Raw genomic sequence first — 21415 nt, forward strand, 5'->3', positions numbered from 1 at the left:
ACATGTCTTGTTTATGTTCTTAATCCTCCAGCTGATCCTCCCCTTGTATCTACCCATTAAAGGGTGTTCTCATTTTCAGCCCTCATTTTAGGCAGCTTCATCCAGTCCTTCAAAGACAGCATTAAGTGGCCCTTACACTATACATTCTCATAGCACCTTACGCTGTGGTGAGACCCATCACAGAGCGTTCAGATTGCCTATTTACTTGTGGTTCTCCCCGCCTGAATTAATCAGGTTTTCTAGAGAAACAGAACAAATAGGATATCCATAGAGATAAAGACATACATAGATATAGGTATATATACTTATCCATCCATAGATCTATCTAGAGAGAGAGCCAGAGATAGGTATCTCTAGATAGACAGGTGTATAGATGTACCCGGTATCTTTGTCTATACAATGATAATTATAATTGTATTGGATCTGTTTATCTATCAGCAATCTAGAAAGATCTATACTATATAGATAACTGTAATTCTAATTGATCCATCTATCATCTATATAGAGAGATCTATACTATATAGATAACTATAATTCAGTTTGATCTATGTATTTATCATCAGTCTAGAGAGATTTATATCTATATAGATAACTACAACTCTGTTGGGTATATCTATTTATCTATCATCTATCCAGAGAGATCTATACTATATAGATAACTAATTCTATTGGATCGATTGATCTATCTATCTATCTATCTAGAGAGATCTGTCTCTGTCTCTGCAGACAGCTATATTTGTATTTCTTTCCTTCTCTCTCTCTCTCTCTCTCATTATTTTAAGGAATTAGCTCATGATTATGGGGGCTGGGAAGCCCCAGATCTTCAGGGTAGACCAGAAGCCTGGAAATTCAGCAGGGATTCTATATTGCTGTCTTAAGAATTGCTTCTTCTTTGGGAAGCTTCAGTCTTTGCTCCTAAGCCCCTCAAATGATAAGACCCACCCCTCCATCCCCATCCACTCCCCACCCAACCACATTATGGAGACTAATCTGCTTTACTTGAAGTGTAGTGATTTAAATGTAATCCCATCTAAAACATACCTTCACAGCAATATCTAGACTAGTGTTTAGCCAAAAACTGGGCACCATAGCCTAGTCAAAATAAACATACAGCACACCACCTATCTCAGATATGGAACAGAGCACGGTAGCTGGCCCTGTGTATGTCATTATTTTGTGTATAACTCCTATATACAGTAACAACAGCAATGATCAGTACAGTTATTGGGTTTATGCTATGTACGTAAACTATACTATAGTGTATGTCCATGCCCTGTATATTTGTTTCTTAGCTTTTGCTCACAATATTGTATTTAAACTTCACCCCTGTCTTTGAGGCAGGTGGCTGAGCTCAAAAAGCTTGATTTGTAAACCAAAGGGTTATAATCAATGAGAGGCAAGGCTGGGATTTGAATCTAGGTCTCTCAGCTTCTAACCTCACCCCCAAAATTCTGGCACCTTCCTCTCTTCTCCTTATTTATATTGTTATTAGATAATAATTGTGTGCTCAGATGGAAGAGAAATGTATCTTTTCTGTGTCTCTTGAACTGTTTCTGTAAATGAGTATTTATGAACAATCTTTCTCCTCCCAAGCGTGTAAAAAAAATTCCAAGGGTCGCATTAAGCCTGTTATAACCCAGAGCCTCTCTCTTGACCCCCAGCTGCCTCTTGTTTTAAAACAATACTTGGAAGAAAATAAATTGTTATCTCTCATGGCAGAGCCTTTATGCCAGGCTTTAGGGAATCATTACCATAATATTATGCGTCAGGAAGCAATTTTCCAAATGACACTTCAGTGACCCCAAAGAGCCTTAAATCAAAGCAGAGAGCCATGGATTGTGACTATTTAGTGCAAAAATAGTCATCGACTTCTGGATGTTGTTTTTTTTGTTTTTTAATAATCAAGCAGATATCACACAGAGGACAAAGTTATTCAAGCTTTCGATTTTTGGGACTGTTGTCTGGGTCCCAGGGGATATGATCATTTTGTGGGTGAAGGCGCTAAATTTGGTTGGTTTTAGGAGGGGAAAACAGAAACAAACCCAAACTTAGAATGTGTCATCCTCTCGCATGGTAGTTGGGGATTCTTGACTGCAGTATTCATAAAACCACATTATAAATGTCTTGAGAGAAGGGACCATATCTTATTCAATGTTTAATTCCTGCCTGCTTATCAGTGCCTCATTCCAAACACAAAGGAGCCCAAAACCCACTTCTGGAACTGAGTTATCAAACCTCCCCAAAGTAGAGAATGAGGTCTTTCAATAACATCTCAGTTTTCCTCTTTATTCAATAGCTTAGTTCTCCCAAACGCACAGAGAATGGGCCTTTCTCCTGCAGTTTCCAATACATTTTCCAGAAAATAAGATGTATGCTAATGCCATTTCAATTGAAAGAGCTTTCGACTAGGAGTATTATGGTCATTTGAGAATAATCACTTGCTATTTGTATTATGCAAAAGGCTTTGTCTAAAGCACTCTGTTTGTAAATAAAGCCTAGAAACTACCTACAATATAGATGGAGGTCCACTATTCACTTCCTAGAATACAGTTCTTGATAAAGTACCAGAATAGGCAAGCTAATGTGAGCCACTTATTTCTGCGTGGTTGGAACAGTTGTGGATTTTAGTAGGAAAATGGGACAGATGAGCAACCGGGCAAAAAGTTCCCAAACATTCAGTTCCTCCCTCACTTGGAGTCAAATTTTCAGGAGACCAAAGTGATGGCTGTCAGACCTGTTCTTAGAACTTCAGCCCACAGAATATAGGACAGGAAGGGATTAAAACCAACAACCCAAATGACTACCCTGGAGGAACATTAGGGCACACAATACAAAGGACTTATAGCCCTTGTCCCTGTCCCTGTGTGGTGGAAACACCTGGCTAGAAATGCATGGATAAACGCTCAGCATTTCAAGAAAATGCCCAATAGAAACTAACTCAGTCAAAAGGAAGAGTTCTGGGCACAGATCAGCTGGGGAACGAGAAGAAAGTACCAAGAGACGATCCCAGTGAGCCCAGATGGGACATGGCTCCCTCTACACCTTGCTCAAGCATTGCTCAGTGGGCATGTGAGAACACAAGGTGTATCCTCTGTAACCCACTGTGTTGCAGAAAGCCACAGTTCTCATCATACTCTGTCAGCTGCATCATCACGAAAAAAGTCCTTTTACTTTCTTCCAAAAGTTCCAAATCAAACAGCTTCTGCAAGGATTGCTGTGTTTTGAGAATCTGATTATCAGTGGTAATTAAACTTGTTACAAGAAAACAGAAGATGGAGGGGGCTGCACAGATGAAGCAAGGAGATGTATTGACGGATCAGTTCCATCAGCGTTGAGGAAAGTAGGCCAGGGTAGGAACTAGTGATGGTTTTAGGAGGAACCACTTGTCAATTTAATCCTGAGAGCCCACGTGGGTTTCAGTGTCAAAACACAAAACAAATAAAAACAAACAAACAGAAACCAAATCCAGACTTAGTCCGGAGAGAGTTTTATTCCAAAAGATGTTGATGAGGGGTGAAAGCCACAAGGGGCATGGGTCTATGGAGTTTGGGAGGACGCTCTGTCTATAAGGTCAGCAAGAACACTTAGGCAAAAAGGGATTTTGTTTTATGGAGAGGAGCAATCATGACTGTCATGACCTACAAGTCTAGAAGGAACCAGGCATGGGGAAGGCAGGTGAATCACAATGTGATGGTAGACCCGAGCTTGGTTTCCCCTGAGCCAGCCTGTCCTCAGGAGGGACTGTCCTTGCTCAGGCTGAGGGTACCAAATAAAACCTAGCTCAGTAGAAAGTTCAGGGCCTTGGGGGAAGGAGAGCAGCTGAACCAAAGCTTGGCTAACAAGCACTTTGTTCTAACAGATCAGTGGGCACAAGCTGTCCAGTGAATCATTCACAAGGCCAAGAATGGGAATCTGGAGGGCAGGTGTCTGGGTTTCTAGGTAAACTAGTGGGCATCCCTGAGCCATACCTAACTCACATGAGGAAGGGTGGTTCTTTGCACTCAGCAGCTTTCCAGAACAGAGGGGGTGGGGTAACTTCTTAACCTTACGCATTTTCCAGGATCACAAGGTTCAGGTACAGTTCAGCATGGTCCTGGGTGAACCCTTTGGACGAATCATGATGGGAACATCAGCACCAACAGTCAGCCTCCTGGCTGCTCAGGCTTCATGCACGCAGCATATAAAGAAGGAAGCTGAGGATATGCACAAGTACTGTGTTGTGGATTCCCGTTTCATGGGATGTCACTGGTACCATCCTTATGTGGCTGCAACTTTTCCTGGCTATGTTGCTAAGGGAATCCTGAGGCACTCTGGAGTCTCCAGAGCCTCTACCTTGACCCTTTGGAACAAGCTCACCGCATGCCCCTTAGAAAGGACGTCATTTCTTTTCTTTATAACATCTTCATTAAGATGGAATTCACATGCCACTCAAGTCACACACCTGCATTCTACAACTCAGTGTTTTTTAGTACGTTCACAGAATTGTGCACCCATTACCACAATTTTAGAATATTCTCATTCCCCCCAAAAGAAACCCAGTACCCATCAGCAGTCACTCCCCATTCTACCCACTGCCAGCCCCTGGCAACCGCCAGTCAGTCTGCTTTCTGTCTCTATAGATTTGGCTTCTCTGGACATTGCCTGTAAATGGAATCTACACTATGTGACCTTTTGTGTCTGGCTTCTTTGTGTATAATGTCTTTGAGGTTCATCCACATTGTAGCATGTGTCAGAATTTCATTGTTTTTTATGGCCAAATAATATTCCGTTATAGGGATGGAACACATTTTGCTTATCCATTCATCAGTCGGTGGACATTTACACTTTCTCCACATATTGTCTATTATGAAGAATGTTGCTATGAACATTCGTATATGAGTTTTGGGGGACATGTGTTTTTATTTCTCTTGGACAAATGACTTCATTTCTATAAGACTCTCATGACCTACGGAGACCGCCCACTCTTAGAGGGTGGGTCCCAGTAGGTACCTACCTAGAAGTACCTACAGAATCCAGGATTCTGGCACCACAAACCCTGAGCAGAATCAAACAGGAAGCACCTACCTCTAAACCTTACACTCTTGACATGGTTCATTCTATCTGCATGTCCTATAGCTTCGATTTGCACCGAATGTCTCAGCCCTTGGGGATCAATCGTGTTCAAAAGGGATAAAAAGCCAATTTCCTCCTGGAGGAAAATGTTGGTGGGTAGAGGGTTGGCCTGAAAACAGCGATGGCTGTATCCCCTGTCAAAAAATGTTTGCAGTGAGGAAGCAGTCCAGTTGATCCAATGATACTTTAATTAAACCGGGCATTCAGGCAGTGATGGATAGAGAGAAGATATAGGATTCAGGTCAGAAGAACTTGGTTCTTAGCTGTGGGAGACACCGTTTGCCCACCCCTTCTTCCATATACCCCGTCATGTCCAATTCCAGTGTTCCACATAGTTAGGCGTGCCCAGGTGACCAGGTCCTCCCAGAAGTGAGCAGACGTGAATGTGCAAGGCATAACCATGTAAGTCTGACACAGGATGTCCCCCCTGCACTTCTTTCCAGCTGACTGCAGAGCTGAGGCCCAGAGGGACGCTTCACGATGTGGACTGAAAATGGTACAAGCGTGACAGCTTGGATCCCTGAATGACTGTGTGGAGCAGAGGCTTCCACTGATCCTTGGCAGAAGCTCTACGCTGTGCACGAGAGTGACCACGTCTGAGCCATCACGTTCGGTCTGTTTATAGCTGCAGCTTCCTCCACTACCTCTGGTAAGTGATATTTCTCCCCAGAACCTTCGGTCACAGAGATGCTAGCAGCCCCCATATCTTCTCTTCTTCTGAGAATACCTTAAACAACACATGTAAAAAGTTCCATAGCTATAAATTGCAGCCCAAACATCTGTTGTTAGAATTACCATTGACGTGAGAAATCATGGTTGGTCGGTCATCCCAGAAGCTCTAGGTTTATTCACACAGAGTGGAGCTAGAGATGTACTTTTTAGAAAGCGTGCAAAGAGACCAGTGATCACCGTAGAAAGCTAATCTTCAAAACTCCGATTCTTGGCTTGGCACAAAACTGAGAAACATTAAATGTAAAACCAAAACAACGCTTTGCAACAGACTTGGGACAATTGAAAGCAGTTTTCCCACTAGTTGAATTTCATGGCATAAAAGTTTTCATTTTTGAGGGACTGTAATTATTTAGACATTTGCTCAGGGACACGTTTAACAAAATAAGAACTTTCCAAAGTGACTGTGTTATGTCAAAGAGAGTTCATGTGGCAGAAATAATAGACTCTAATCTAAACACAGGACCTTCTGGACTTGTCTTCTAGTTTATAGCAAAGATTGGATTGAAAACGAGACAGAAATATGGGACATGAATTCCTGCAGTTATGGGTGCCTGGAATTTATTGTGTGTGAATGGTATGGTCGAGTCATACATAGGGGTATAGCATTGCCATCAAGCACATTATATGGAATTAGTGAGAACATGACTGTTACTTTATTTGACTTTAAAAAAAAAAAAATCTCTCACAGGTACACCCTACCAGTTTAAAACTGTGGTCCAACAAAATGTAGAGTGACATCTCTACCAGTGGTTAAAACTACACCTCACAGCATGGGGAAATGGATTTTGTGAGCCCGACAGTGGGAGTGTTATGGGTTCTCAATACATGCAAAATTATAATAATTGTTTCTACTTGCTCTCTGTTTCAGAATCATTAATTGATTTTCCTTATTGTATTTGAATTAGAGTACATTTAAAAATGTTTTATTAATTGCCAGCATACTCCAGGCTCCTTGGCAGTAGCTTTCCAGTCTGTAAAAGCTGTTGCTTGTTTTTGTATTATTTATGAAGGGTATGTTTATTCTTTCTTAGCATAAAGAATACTTCTTCCAAGTGCTGGATTGCTGTCAGGAATAATGATGATGTGTTGATACAGGGAAATGGAGCAATGTTTAGGCTCCGGGATCTGTCCTTGGGTCTTCCACTTACTGAGTCGACTTGGAAACTTGGCTTAAATTCTCTGTGTCCGTTTTCTTGTTTATAAAATGAGAATGGTGACCACAGTGTTTCCTTCATTGGGTTGCTGTGAGCATTTAGGAGACTATCAGAATTGTTCTTGGCCCCTTGTCAGTGTTCAATACTTGTGAGTTATTTTTATTGTTCACCTTTGGCTCTTAGCTGGTTTATTTATTCATGAAATGATTATTTAACACTTCCCATGTGCTAGACACAGCACTGGTTTCTTGCAAATTGAGAGATAATTACAAGGAAGCTTTGGTGAGCTTCACACGTGAGGGGGAGACACCATAACCTCCATTCGATGTTGTTGTGGTTAGGGCTGAAGTAAATTCTAGAAATGCTAGTGTCAGAGGAAGGAGTTCTCAGTTAAGGTTGAAGAAGATGAGTCTTCACAGAGGAGTTGCTTTCATTTTTGGTGGGGGGACGTTTTGTTTTATTGAACCATTTCCCTCCCGTGAAAGTTTAATACCATAGTAACATTGTACTTGAGTGCATATTTGTGCTTCATACATAAAAATACTAAGATTTCCTTCACCCCTAAGATTCAGTCTTGGTCCCTTAGAGGTTCTATTGTCTCCACTGACAGTGCATGCTGTGCCGAGAAATAGCCCCATTGAACGGGCAGAGAAGAAATTTGGATAACACAAATAGCAGTGTATCCCCATGGTCATACTGGCTGAAGCATCTTTCGTATTCCTGAGTGACACCATGCACACGTCTCCATATCAACATGTACATATAGTTACATGTGGACGTATGCTTGTGTATACATGTCTCTTGTTTATGCTGATGCTGGTTAGCTGTGTACTCAGGGTATTTTACTTTAAAACATGCCTAGTTCTAATTAGCAAGTACAGTTTACATTATTCTTAACATATCCTTTTTAGTGATTTTTCACATAATTCGTGGGAGGAAAAACCGCGTACGATCCTCCAAATAGTATTTTGTATCAGTGACTGAGTGGACAAATCTCGTAGTTCATAGTGAACGAAATTGGACAGGCCACGTGTTAAAAAAAGCCTCATTAAAATCTGTTTTCCTGTCCTAATTATCACAGCAACTATTTTTGTAGGATATATGGATATAGTAGAAAAGTATAAATGAGAAACAAAAAAATCAACCATGATCCTAGCACTGTGAAAACATCATTATAAATGTCTGAGTGTCTGTATACACACACATGTTCGGTTATGGTGAGAAACATATGCAGAGCTAAGTGTCAAAAAAGAGGGTGAAGGTCCCCCAGACAGTAAGAGATACCCAACAGTGTAGTCTAAAATTTGATCTTGTTCAAAAAAAGATCTGGCCTTTGCCCCTTAGCTTCTGGAAGTGACCTCTAAGCCCTTGGGATGTCCTTTCTAAGAGGGGTATCTTTGTTTGCTTTGGGTCACTGGGTTGTATAACACTGTGATTTAGGGTGGGGGTGTGGCCATGCTAGAAAACCTAACAAAGTGATAGAGGGTAGGGGCTTTGGGTCATGCAGTATCACCTTGTCTTCCTGAGCAGCTGGACACTGAGGTCAGTCGCATGGTCAGTCTGTCGTTCTTACATGTTGGAACCCCCATAAAAACTCTGGACACCAACTCAGGTGAGTGTTCTTCCATGGCAATCAATACTCCCTGTGTATTGTCACACATCAGTGCCGGGAATGTAATACGGTCCATGTCTGCACAGGGAGAGGACTCCTGCAAGCTCTGCATTTGCAGTTTTCCCACGTGCATCCCTAGATGCCTTTTCCGATTTCTGATTTCCCTGTGTCCCCTTTCACTGCAGTAAACCATAACTGGAAGGAAAACAGCTTCCTGTGAGATCTATCAGTCCTTCTGTGGAATGATTGAACCTGAGGTGGTCTCAGGAAACCCCCCAGAGCCTGCGATCAGCATCAGAAGTGATAACAATCTGGGGTGCTTGGGTGGCTCAGTCGGTGAAGCGTCTGCTTTCATCTTAGGTCATGATCTCAGGGTCTTGGGATTGAGCCCCGCGATGAGCTCCCTGCTCAGCAGGGTGTCTGCTTCTCCCTTTGCCCCTCTCCCTGCTCATGCTTGCATTCATGCTCTCGCTCTCTGAAATAAATAAAATCTTAAAAAAAAAAAAAAGAAGTGATAACAATCTTGAGGACTGTTCCCTCTACCTTGGTAGCTGGCTAACTTTCACATGGGCATGTAGTCAAATGCAAGGGGAGGCCACAGGAGAGGGTCAAAGTCAGGAAGTGGGATGTGGTGAGAAGGACAAAAGACATGGCTCCAGCCAAGAAGCCAGAAACCATTGCTGGGAGTTTGCTAGCGTAAACATTGTTAATCAGGGCTGGAACTTGTGTACTGTACGTGGCATGGTGCATGGATGGACTAACCCTGTTCAACAAGCTGGATGCAGGGGAGCAAAGACCATCGTCTAGTGCTAGTGAACGCTAGAAACAGCACGCTCAGTACAAGGGAGAAGATGTGGTTGTGGGCGTCATAGTCACTGGGAGCTTCCTGGAGGAGGTAGGCTTCAGCTTGGAGGATGAGTGATATTTGGGGAGGCCACTTGAGGAATAGGGGCTGCAGGAGTGAATGTTCAAGCCACTGATACTTAGGGAATGCTTATAGTGCGGGGCATACACCTTTCCTTTTTGGGGGGTGGGTGGGAATGGACCCATGTAGTATTGTGACAAAGTCAAATTTGAAAAGTCTGTGGGTGATCTTGAACCTTGGGTAAAGAGTCTGGGTTCTCTCATACCTGTTTTATTACTTACTGTCTTTAACTATGGCCTTGGGAAAATTAGTTTCTTCATTTGAAAAAATGGTCTGTTAATATTTAATTTAGAGAGCTCTTGTGAAATGTAAGTAAGAAACGTATATAAAATATTTATTACTTTCCCTCACACCTTGGAGATGCTCAAAATATGGGTTTCCTTTTATCCCATCCAAGAATAGCCTGAGGGTTTAAGCAGCAGAGTTCTATGAGAAATATGGTATATAAGATTTTTTTTTTTCTGGAAGAAAGCAACACAAGTGAAATTGAATTAGATATAAATTGAAAACAGAGAAAAGGAATTCAATAAAAAAAAGAAAAATACAACTTTAGGTATTTTGAAAATTGATCCATTTTTTACAAAACCCCATGGTCACACAACACAAGAAATGATTAACAGTGGAGAAACTTAACAGATGCTGTCTTTACCAAGTGACCTTGGTTAACATCATTAGTGATGAGTCATATGGAAATCATGGAGTCCTAACAGGACATGATGAGAAGGGCACCTCACCTCTGAGGACTTCTTCGCCCGAACCCATATCTGCAGTTTCATCATTAGAACGCATCAGACAAATCCAGGTGGAGGGATATTCTAAAAAATATCTTAACTTTCAAGGTCACAAAAAAGCAAGGGAATTCTGAGAAATCGTCATGGTGCAGAAGAGATGAGGAGGCATAATAACTAATGCAATGTAGTATTATGGGTGGGATCCTGGAACAGAAAAATCTCATTATTGGAAAAACTGGGAAATCCTCATAAAGTCTGTAAATACAGTTAATAGTAATGTCCCAAAGTTGGTTGCATGGTTTGGACAAGCATATAAGATGTTCACAATAGGGGAAACTGGATAAAGGTTGTATGGGAAATCTCCATGCTATCTTTACAACTTTTCTGTAAATCTAAAATTATTCCCAAATAAAAAACTTTACTAAAATAATGCCAAACATCACAAAAAGTGTTAAGTAAAGAAAAATTACTCCTGATTTACTACAAGCTCTACAAAGAACTTTACCGCCAAGGAGACCACTCTAATCAAGAGCTCCAGTATCTGAGGGCAGGAGAAGATGGACATGCCAGCTGAAGAAGAGAGAAAGAGAATTGTCCCTCCCCAGTCTTTTTGTTCCATTCAAGCCCCCAGTGGATTGGATGAGGTCCACCCACATTGGTGAAGGTGGATCTTCTTCACTCACGCTACTAATTCAAAGGTTAATCTCTTGCAGAAACACCCTTACAGACACTCCAAGAAGTAACATTTTACCAGCTATCTGGGCATCCCTTAGACTGGTCAAGTTGACACCATTCCATCAACATCTAAACGTAACAGTACATGGTTTCTAAATAGACACTTAAAGGGAACAGCATTCTTTGGTTTTGTGGAGCATAGAGTTTGATAGGGCATATGGGTTTAATGCCATATGCCTTTGCTTCATTGAGGGGGTGAAGATCACCAAAGGAGGAAAGAGACGAGGAGGGAGAATAGGAGGTGGAAATCTTTAAAAGACATTAGGGAACAAAGGTCCAGAGGATTAAGAGCTATGAAATGCGTGAAGTCTGTCCCCCTTTATCTCACTTACGGTATCTTTAATAAAGTCTGCAAAACAGATTCACAAAAAATACTTTGGGTGGACTTCCCATGGAGATGAATTGTGCATGCCATTTGTATTGCATGTTGGACGACTCAGATAAGGGGGTATGTTCTGGGTTGTTGATATAGTACAGTTGTCTGGAATGAATGCTCCTTGGTTTACACCTTCCTATTATTTCATGGCATCAAGGGTTGATTTAATGTGCCACAGTTTTTTTTACTTCTGTGCAATGAAGAGGGTTGACATAGGAAACACCAATTTTACCTGCTTCCATCACTACCACAATGTTGGCTAGTGTGCCTGTGTTCTTAAATTCTGTTTTTGTCCTGCCTCCTAGCAGGGTATGATGCCACCTAGTTGGTTCAGTTTCCATGAAAGTAGACCATACCCTCAGTTTCCAGACAGATTAGATTCTAACACCGTGGAACATCTCTTTCTTTACTGTTTGATCCATTTCAGGGACATTTCATTTTGTTGTAATTACCCAATCTACATTCTGGGATAAAAAATGAGTATACCCAGGGGCGCCTGGGTGGCACAGCGGTTAAACGTCTGCCTTTGGCTCAGGGCGTGATCCCGGCGTTATGGGATCGAGCCCCACATCAGGATCCTCCGCTATGAGCCTGCTTCTTCCTCTCCCACTCCCCCTGCTTGTGTTCCCTCTCTCGCTGGCTGTCTCTATCTCTGTCGAATAAATAAATAAAATCTTAAGAAAAAAAATGAGTATACCCAGAAACGTTGCACAAACTGACCGTATGATGGGCAAATTATGGAAAATTCTCATAGGCAAGAAAATATTATTCTTTCCTCTAGCACTGCTGAAAACCTTCAAATTCAGGCAGGGTTCAGACAGCATTGGTTCACCTGAGAGCTTGTAGGAAATGTAGAATTGCAGGTCCCTTCCCCGCCAAGATCTGTGGAATCAGAATCTATAATTTTAACAAGACCCCTAGTGGATTTGCGTGCACATTAATGTTTGAGAAGGCCTGCTCCATCACATGAAATGTGAAAGCTCAGCTGCCCCCACCACTGAAGGGAGAAGGACGCAAAGGAGACCAGAGCTGGTACTTGAGAGTCTGACCCTGGGGTTGAAAAAGCAGATTTCTAACTCCTGTCTTCTTTGTTTTCTGAGAGCCTCCGAGGAGTTTCACCCTAAGACCAAGATGTCAGTTTAACATAAGGACCCTTATTCAAACACTGAGTGAGAAAGGCAGTCCTTTCCTCCCCTTCTCTAAAGCCTGCAAATAGCTGTCGGAACCAAAGGATCATTTTTTTTTTTTTTAAGTGAGTTCTCTTCTGAATATAAAAATAGGCCGTTTGTGTGCTAGGAGAAAGGGCTTTGCTCTATCTGGGACCTCTTCATGTGTTTTATCTGCAGTCTTCAGTCATGGAGGTACGGAGGGCTATGAATCATGTTTGATATTCAATTTTCCTTCTGTTCCTTTTCCTTTTGAAAAGCTGGATGTGAAACCTAGTATCGTTGGAAAGCCCAGAGGAGAATGTTGTGGGGAGAGGCTTGATCTGTGTAAAGGACAAATAGAATTGTCCACGTCTCAGCACTTCTCTGTAACTTTCAACCGTGGTCAAATTAAGAGTGATTTATGGCCCACAATATTCACATTCGATTTAAATGACCTCATATTTTCTAAAGCCCATTTTATGTGGTTACAGCTTAAATTGATAGCCTTATTGATAAGATATGGTAACAGGGGTGCCTGGGTGGCTCAGTTGGTGAAGCGTCTGCCTTCAGCTCAGGTCATGATCCCAGGGTCCTGGGATCGAGCCTCATTTGGGCTCCCTACTCAGCGGGGGGCCTGCTTCTTCTTCTCCTCCCTGCTCCTGCTGTCTCTCGCTCTCTCTGTCACTATCTCTGTCTCTGTCTCTCAAATAAATAAATAAGTAATCTTAACAAAAAAGATATAACAAGCCATGTACATGTCAGTCCCCATTTGTAGCCACAAACTCTTAAATGTGACATCTGTGTTTGCTGACTTTAGACCAAGACTCTACATGCAACTCTTACTATATCTCCTCTTTGTCAAATGTCAGATTAGTCTATGTTCGTTCTAAACCTAGAAAGTGTCTATAAGCGTAAAGAATGCAATGACAGTCTACACTGATCCTACCTCGGGAATGACTGATGTTTACATTTTATACTACAACCTTCCATACTGCCTTCTAATGAACCTGGAGAATGTGCCTCCACAACGTGGGATCCTTAGATAAAAGATCTTTGTGGGGAAAAAAAAATTTTATATATTGTTCATATCTTTCTGTACAAATTCATAATGTCCTTTGATATCATTGTTACTGGCCAGACATGACTTTATTTGTGAATATTACACATTTTGTCCCATCTGTCTGACATTATTGGGCACTCAGCTTGTTGTCAATGAATCTTCATAGTTTTTAATTGTTTTAACTTGCATCTTTGTTAATAATGGTTTTCTCTGGTTTCCGTGTGGTTTTTTTTGACCATTCAGATTTCCTCCCTCCATCTTTTTTCCCCACTTTTAATTAATGTTTCCTAGTTGTTATAGCTGGAAAACAGGTATAATACAGGTACATTCCATTTTAAAGCCCATAAAGAAAAATACTAAAATATTTGTTTGTAAGACCAAAAAAAAAAAAAAGAAAGAAAAAAGGAAAGCATATAGAAGTATAAATGTAAATTGGAAAACCCTGCCTCCTCATTCCCAGCTTTCTTGCAAGCTCTTCCTCCAATTCTCCATTTTGCTGGGGTAATGACCCCTTGGGTCTATGTTCTACCAGACTTTTTAATAAGGACATGCAGTACAGTGTCAGCACATACAGTGTATTTTTCAAATAATATGGATTCACCCCACATAATCTGCCGTGTGTACATCTTAGCTATCCTTCTTTTCAGTGCACTCAGATGGGGTTGTACTATGGTAATCACACTTGCATGCCCTTGGACATTGAAGCCCTTGGACACATGGGCACACCTCTGCATTTCAGTCTTGGACTCATCCAAACAGCTCTTGGGAAGAGCCAGAAGTCCCCTCACGGTCCATCACTTTGTGTGCACAGAGGAGATGACCAGCTGGATACAGGCAGAGATGTGTGTGCCTGGGCCATATTTCCCCTGTGAAGAACAGAAGCCCCGTTTCTGACCTAGACCTGGAAAGGAAACACTGCCATCTGCTTCCTCTTTCAACAGAGCATGTCTCACGTTTGAGTGGGCACTGTGTGCATCACCTCTTCTTAATTCTAGAGGCAGTGACAATTCTGTGGATGAGAGCTACTTTCCCAAGACACTTCAGATCGCCTCATTCCACATACCTAGGAAGGCGAGAAGGCAGCCCCAGCAGAGCTGGAATGCGCCAATAGTCAATGGTGGTAAAAAAACAATGGATATGGGTTTCAGAAGACTCACAGAAGGATCACTGTGAAAGGCTCACACCAGTTAGAGAACCAAAATCCAGAATTATCTGTGGCCACTCTTCGCCCAAGATGTGGTAGGTCCTACGTCTCTGTTAAATCAACATAATCAAGGGAGAGAAGTAAAACTTCCTGGATAGTCCGGTGGCTTTGAACTTCTTTCTTTCTTCTTCTTTTTCTTCTTGTGTTCATTTTGAATTGTGTAGCCATGGCCTTAGGTCATAAAACCTTGAATGGCAGAGAATGGATGTGTTTAACTGTTTTATTGAGGGAGAATAAAATATTCATGTTTGCCTCAAGTGTCCGTGTGTTTGATGCTTTGTGAAGTGTTGAAAATGTGGTACCATTTAAGAGAGCTTAAGACTCCTGTGGAAAGGCAGTTTACTGGTGAAATGCCAACATCCTACATTTGAGTCTTAGATCTTGTGAGTGGAGATAACAAGTACCCATTGAATATTTCTGGCACTAATAAAAACATGGTTTTCCAGAATGCCAAGGTTTTATTTCCCACCCATCTCTCTGAATGCGTAGTATTTAGGGTGAATGTTGCCTGCTTTCTCAGCTTCTTACACTAGAGAAAGTCTTTGCCTTAAAATTTTCATTCCTTCCCAAGTCTGTGAACCACAACAATGAAAACCCAAATAACAAAAATCTGGGATCATAAACTAAACGGTTTTGCCTAAGGCTGAAATACATCTTTGAGTCACAGCTCCCTGGGTGGAAAGACTTTCTGCTGAGATGAAAGAAACCTTTAAAATATTTTAGATATTAAAGTAATTGCTGAAATGATAATTGGCAAAAGAAGAAGTGTTCTATTATTCTATTAAATATTTTAGAAGTGCTAGTGATTAAGACTCTGGAGATGTGTAGGTGGTAGCACAATTTGGAAATATATATATGAAAGCGTTGAAATGTACGTGCAGCAAAAAGCCATGCATAGTGCCCAGCATACGTTAAGAGTTCAATTATTCAATAAATAGTACATAATAGTAGATAGTAAGGCACCTTGTAAGGGACTTTTCGATACACAGAGATAAATGTGAGCATGTAATAACTGAATAATGTTGATGAGGTGTTTGTTTATGTGTATTACAGTCAAACCTTGAACACTGGGGGAGTTCAGGGAGCCAACCTCCCACACAGGTGAAAATCCCCATATAACTTTGACTCCCCCAAAACTTTACTAAAAGCCAACCGATGACCAGAAGCCTTACCGACCACATAAAAGTCAATTAACATATTTTTAAATGTGTTATATACTACATTCCTACAATGAAGTAAACTAGAGAAAAGAAAATGTGATTAAGAAAATCATAAGGAAGGGGAAAAAAGAAAATCATAAGGAAGAGAAAATAGATTTATAGGACTATACTGTATCTTTTTTAAAAAAACACATAGAAGTAGACCCATGGCGTTCAAACGTGTGCTGTTTATAGGTCAGCTGTAGGTTTCTTTGACTGCTAGAGCAAAGTGCTACAAACTGGTGGCCTACAATGACAGAAATTTATTCTCTCATATGTCAGGAAGCCAAAAGTCCAAAAGCCGGGGTGTCCACAGGGACATGTTCCCTGTGGAAACCCTAACAAATACTCCTTACTTGCCTCTTCTAGCTTCTAGTGGCATCATCCTTGGCCCATGGGCCCATGACAGAATCACTCCCTTCTCTGCCTCCCTCTCCACGTGGCCTTCTTCCCTGTGTGTCTCTCTGTGTCCTCTCTTCTTATAAGGATTTGGAGCCCACCCTAAATTGAGGGCAATTTCATCTCCAGATCCCTAAATAATTACATCTGCAAAGACCTTTCTTCCAAAGAAGGTCACATTCTGAGATTCTGGGTGGACGATCAGTTTTTAGGGAGCACTATTCATCCTTAGGATATCTGGGATGGGGAGGGGATAAGAATATGCCATCCCAAAATATGCCACTTTGGCCAAAGGCTATTTTGAGCTGAAGGGAATTAAGAAGAACCAAATGCAGAAAGAACTCTGCACCCTCCCACCATCTGCCCCAAAGCAGGGCATACATTTGCCTTCATGAAGGTGTTTCCCTTCCCCTCCCCCGTACCAGGAGGAGAACAGCCCTTATCACTGTAGACAGAAGATCAACAAACACACCTTACTAAGATAATCCTTATCTTCCATTAGTTTCTCCCCCATATATTTACCCTCCCACAATTTACTACCCCCAGAAGCCCAAACCCCTTTGCTTTTTCCTGTCACTTATGTACAATTCATTGTCCTTTGTTAAAATGGCATATAAGCTCCTTAGCCTAACTCCTTCCTTGGGCTCTTCTTTTGTATAAAGACTCCATATGCACAAATAAACCCTTTCTATTGTTAATCTGTCCTTTATCAGTATTCACAGGCCTCATTACTATAACCTTAGAGGGCAGAGGAAAACTTTTTCCTCCCCTGCATGTCCAAGAATGCTGAACTGTCTCCTCAATTTCTCCCCACAAAATTTAAGCCCAGAACACAGTGTCTGGAGTGTGAGGATTCTATATTACCATTCACCCCAAACCCCAGCAGGGAACTAGCAGACCACAGCAAAGTCATGCATGCCACTCTTTAGCTCAGCCTATAGGAGACCTTGAATAGGGACTAAAGCGACTTGCATAGATTTTCTTCCCTTCAATCCCACACTTAGACTTGGCTAGTTCCCCCTCACGGAAAAGAAGGACCTTCTTTGGCCCCAGAATCTAGGACAGTCAGGCCAAGAGCTTTTCACTGGGGGCCGGTACAGACAACTTGGGGTGGCATGGCATAGGCGACAGTGACAAATAGGCTTTCTTTATCAGGGCAGCCAAGCGAGAGAGAAAGAATCCAAAAGAGTGAGACCTCTTGCCACCCCAGCTTAGTGGAAGGAGAAATTGAGGGAGGGATTCTTTCTCTGTAAGAATGATCAAAGAGGAAACTGTTCCCCTGTGATATGACACGGAATATCAGACACTAGAGAAAAAAACACAATGATTGATCATTTCAAATCGAGTTCTTCAAGTTTGCTCGCTTATGACCTGCAGACCGCATCTTCCAACCCCCACTACCCACAAGATAATTCTCTGATGGGTCTTAGATTGTATAAAAGAGAGTTTGCAATTTTAAGTTTTAGGAAACTAGGGTCTGTGGTTGTCCCCTGCTTTTGGCTGATAAACAATTTCTTCCCTGTTGCCTATAATTCAGTTATTATAAATATGGCACTTTGGCCTGACCTAGCTAATTCTCAGCAACACCTATAATTGCCATAATAACTCTGTCCTTGTAGCGTGAAAACAGCCATAGACAATATATAAGCCAATGGGTGTGGCTGTGTGCCAATAAAACTTTATTTACAAAACCAGGCAAAAGGCCAGATTTGGCCCATGGGCCATAATGTGTCAACTCCCACTATAAACCATAAATCAAGCTGAGCCTTTTGTCTTTGAGGGAAGGAGAGGCTAAAGGTTAGAGGCCCAAGATTCCAGCTCTGTGTTCTCATATTCATTATCCCTGAATGACTTTTATCCCTTGATTTCAGTGAAGGCAGCCATGCAGGAGGAAGAGGTAATCCTATGTCAGTGATACCAAATGTAGAAACAATGGTATGCAAATCTGTGTGTTTTGAAAAGATCTTCATGTGACTCCCTCTATAACAGCCATCTAGAATTCTTGAATTCTTTTCATGGAATAGCCTCTCTAAGTTGTAACAATAAATACATCTTCAAGCGTCGGGAAATTCATATGACAATATAAGGTTATTTTCTCTAATGCTGTGGCTTCTATGACATCTCTAAGGAAGCCTCTCCCAGGAACACAATCCCCCCCCCCACACTTGGGCAAGACTGTCAATAAGGATAAAAATCCCTCTTGCCTCAGCCACAGAAGGAAGATGGCGGCCAAGTAGGAGGAGCCTAGGCTCCTCTTGTCCGGTGAACACAACTAAGTAACTATCAAATCATCCTAAATACCCCTAGAGCCGATCTGAGGACTGACAGACTCCACAACTAAAGGGACAGAAGAGGGCACATCACAGAAGCCATGAGTCTTGGGGGAAAAAAATCTCCTTTGGGAATTTTTGCCACTTCAAAATTTCATTAAGGAAGAAAGGCTACAAAATCACCTGTAGCTACATCCATGATAAGTCACGTTCAATCCAGATAGAATAAAGAATGAACACGAATTAGGCACATTTTGTTCTCACTACCAAACTTTAAAAGACAAACTCATAATAACACTTAAAGAAGACAATTTTTTAATAGATTTGAGTCTATGGAGGCTAAAAAAAAAAGTTTCTCAAAATAATTGCTCTATCTTGCTATTTTCAGTCGTTTCCAACTGCTGAAGGATTTTTAAAAATCTGCCCAACTTATGACTCCCAGGTGCAAAGTTCCTTCTACAGAACAGGTTACTGAAAACCTTTCTCTCAAATTATATTTTGCTACATACCTGTTAGTGATATGAAATACCCTTATTTTGTATATCATATATCCGGACACAGAGAAGCAAATAGAAGTTTTCTTCAAGTTCAACAGCATAATAAATTAATGATGAATTTTTTTTTTAATCTCTTGTCTTGGGAGAAAAGAAATTGGATTCCCTGCATTTTCTTAAGTGTAAAAGATTTCACCAGATCTCTTAAAATGAGGGATGAAACCTAGAGATAAAAAGTCACAGTTCGCATAAATCAAAAGAGCCAAAGAGCTGAGAACAAGTTTGCAAAAAGATAATTTTAAGCATACATTATAATTGGTCTGCCACAGTACTTACCCATTATCTGCTTTTTTTTTTTAAGTTATTACCAATTTTCTGGGACTTAATGGGTAATTGTGCTTAGGAATTTGAAAGTAAAATGTGACATTTGCATAAAGGTTTCCTGTTCACCTTTGCACTTCTTAGTTTTGGCGGGATTGGTATTGAAAAAAAAAAAGTTGCTCTCTGAAGGTCGTTCTTAAATTGACATAATTCGTGTGAACCTTGACCTGAAACCGTAGCTTGCTCCGCTTTATAAGGTTTGATCTGTGCCTTAATCCTTCCCTGGGAACAAAAGCTTAACTCCGCAAGGATGAAAGCAGGGGGGTTACCAAGGACAACGGATGAGAATCTCATTTCCAGGAAGGTGGCAGGAAAGAGAGAAACCTGTGCCTGTCACCCTGCACGATTAGGAACTGCAAGAACGCATGCCTCCCATGTGTAATCACGGAGGAAAGGTCCTCCTGGCGAGTGCCATCTATCATCCATCGGCCTCTGGCTTGCAAGGGATGAGGGACCGCGGGTAAGCATGCCTTGACCTGTCCGGGATGAAGTCGCCCTCCTGCCTGGAAGGCTGCACTCTGTGACTACCAAAGTGAGCTAATAAGCAGTTGCCAGGCCTAGGAAGAAGACAGGCATGGTTTTGGAAGTTTGCTGGAAGCAGTGCTTGTGTATGGCGTGCCCGTAAACGCATGCGCACACATACATTTACGTATCAACATATATTTAATGAAAGAAGACGCTGCTTGCCTAACGTGTTCACAGACATAAGTGATGAGCTAATTTTTACTAATTTAAAAGCTTTGGGGCATGAACCTGCACAAGAGTCGAATGTCTTGAAGCTAGCATTTTAAACGTTCAAGATGTTTTTGATATAACAGGAGAGATTGTTAACCTACCTGTCACAGCAGAGGCTCCAGGAAGGGTAGGAGAGAGCTGTGGAGGAAAACGATTCATCTTGTTTATCTTGGAGTGAGTCCTCAGGGTACAGGCTGGGTCCTGTCCGCTGCATTAGAGGTCCACGAAATCCTTTGCCTCCAGCAGAACTTCTTCGCATTTCAAGGTCCCTGCACAGAAGAGCTGCCTCTCTTCAATTTTCTGATTTACACTGACTTGCTCAGTCGCAATTAGGCACAGAAACAGAAATAGCAAAAGCCATTACTGTACCGGCCCTATACATTTCCATCCTGTAGTGTATAACAAATCTACCTAATTATTCCCTTTGCGTTACACATTTTTGCTCTTAAACAGAACACGAGCTCAGACGTTCACATCCTTAGTTTTTATCTCTCCTCCTTTCAGGAGCAAGCTTCTCAAGATACTGGTCCACACTTGCTGCCTCCATGTGCTCACTCCCATTCCCTCCTGGGCCAAGTTCAGCCTGGCTTCTGGCCCTTTCATCCCTGCCCCCCAAACAGTTATCACAAGGACTCCAAAAATTTTGTATCATTAATGGCAGCACACCTGGTTGGGTTTTTTTTGTTTTGTTTTGTTTTGTTTTTTTAAGCTTTGTTTTTATGGGACTTCTTATCAACATGGCCCCTTGGCCACGTCCCTATGGCACATCACTATATCCTCTCTCATATTTCCTTACTTTCCCTGTAACCTTTTCCAGGCTCATCCTCATCTTCCAGATGGTTGTGTGTTAGAGAAGAGCAGGTTTTGTCCCCAGCCCTTCTTGCTCTTCCTCTGGAAGTGTGTCCCCGAGCTACCTTACTGAGTCCGGCAGTTTCGTGGAGAAGCACCTGTCCATGATTCATATGAGAGAGACAAGGTAGAACACTTGCAAAGTGTTCAAACCAGACACTCAGATATTCTAATAATATCCCTAGGGGGTAGGTCTTCATATTCTTATTCCCTTTCAACAGGTGAGAAAACCGAGGCATAGAAAGATTATGGAATTTAGCCAAGGTCAACATCTAGGATTTAATCCAATCTCTTTGTTC

At 41.7% G+C, this 21415-nt stretch overlaps 1 protein-coding gene across 4 annotated transcripts in view; it reads left to right on the forward strand.

Moving 5' to 3' along the window:
- The window catches only part of PUDP (pseudouridine 5'-phosphatase), a 617886-nt gene that overhangs the window by 148811 nt on the left and 447660 nt on the right, over nt 1-21415 (forward strand). For 3 of the 4 annotated variants that reach the window (XR_006782650.2, XR_006782651.2, XR_006782654.2), the window contains exon 5: nt 5556-5761. The gene's annotated coding sequence lies outside the window, so the exon portion shown is untranslated. Of the gene's footprint in view, nt 1-5555; nt 9997-21415 lie in introns of those variants that run through there. The other variant, XR_015723236.1, reaches the window with a different exon arrangement.

Source organism: Ursus americanus, chromosome X (assembly GCF_024610735.1).
Source record: "Ursus americanus isolate L20-20 chromosome X, mUrsAme1.1.p, whole genome shotgun sequence".
In the NCBI taxonomy this organism is placed as follows: domain Eukaryota; kingdom Metazoa; phylum Chordata; class Mammalia; order Carnivora; family Ursidae; genus Ursus; species Ursus americanus.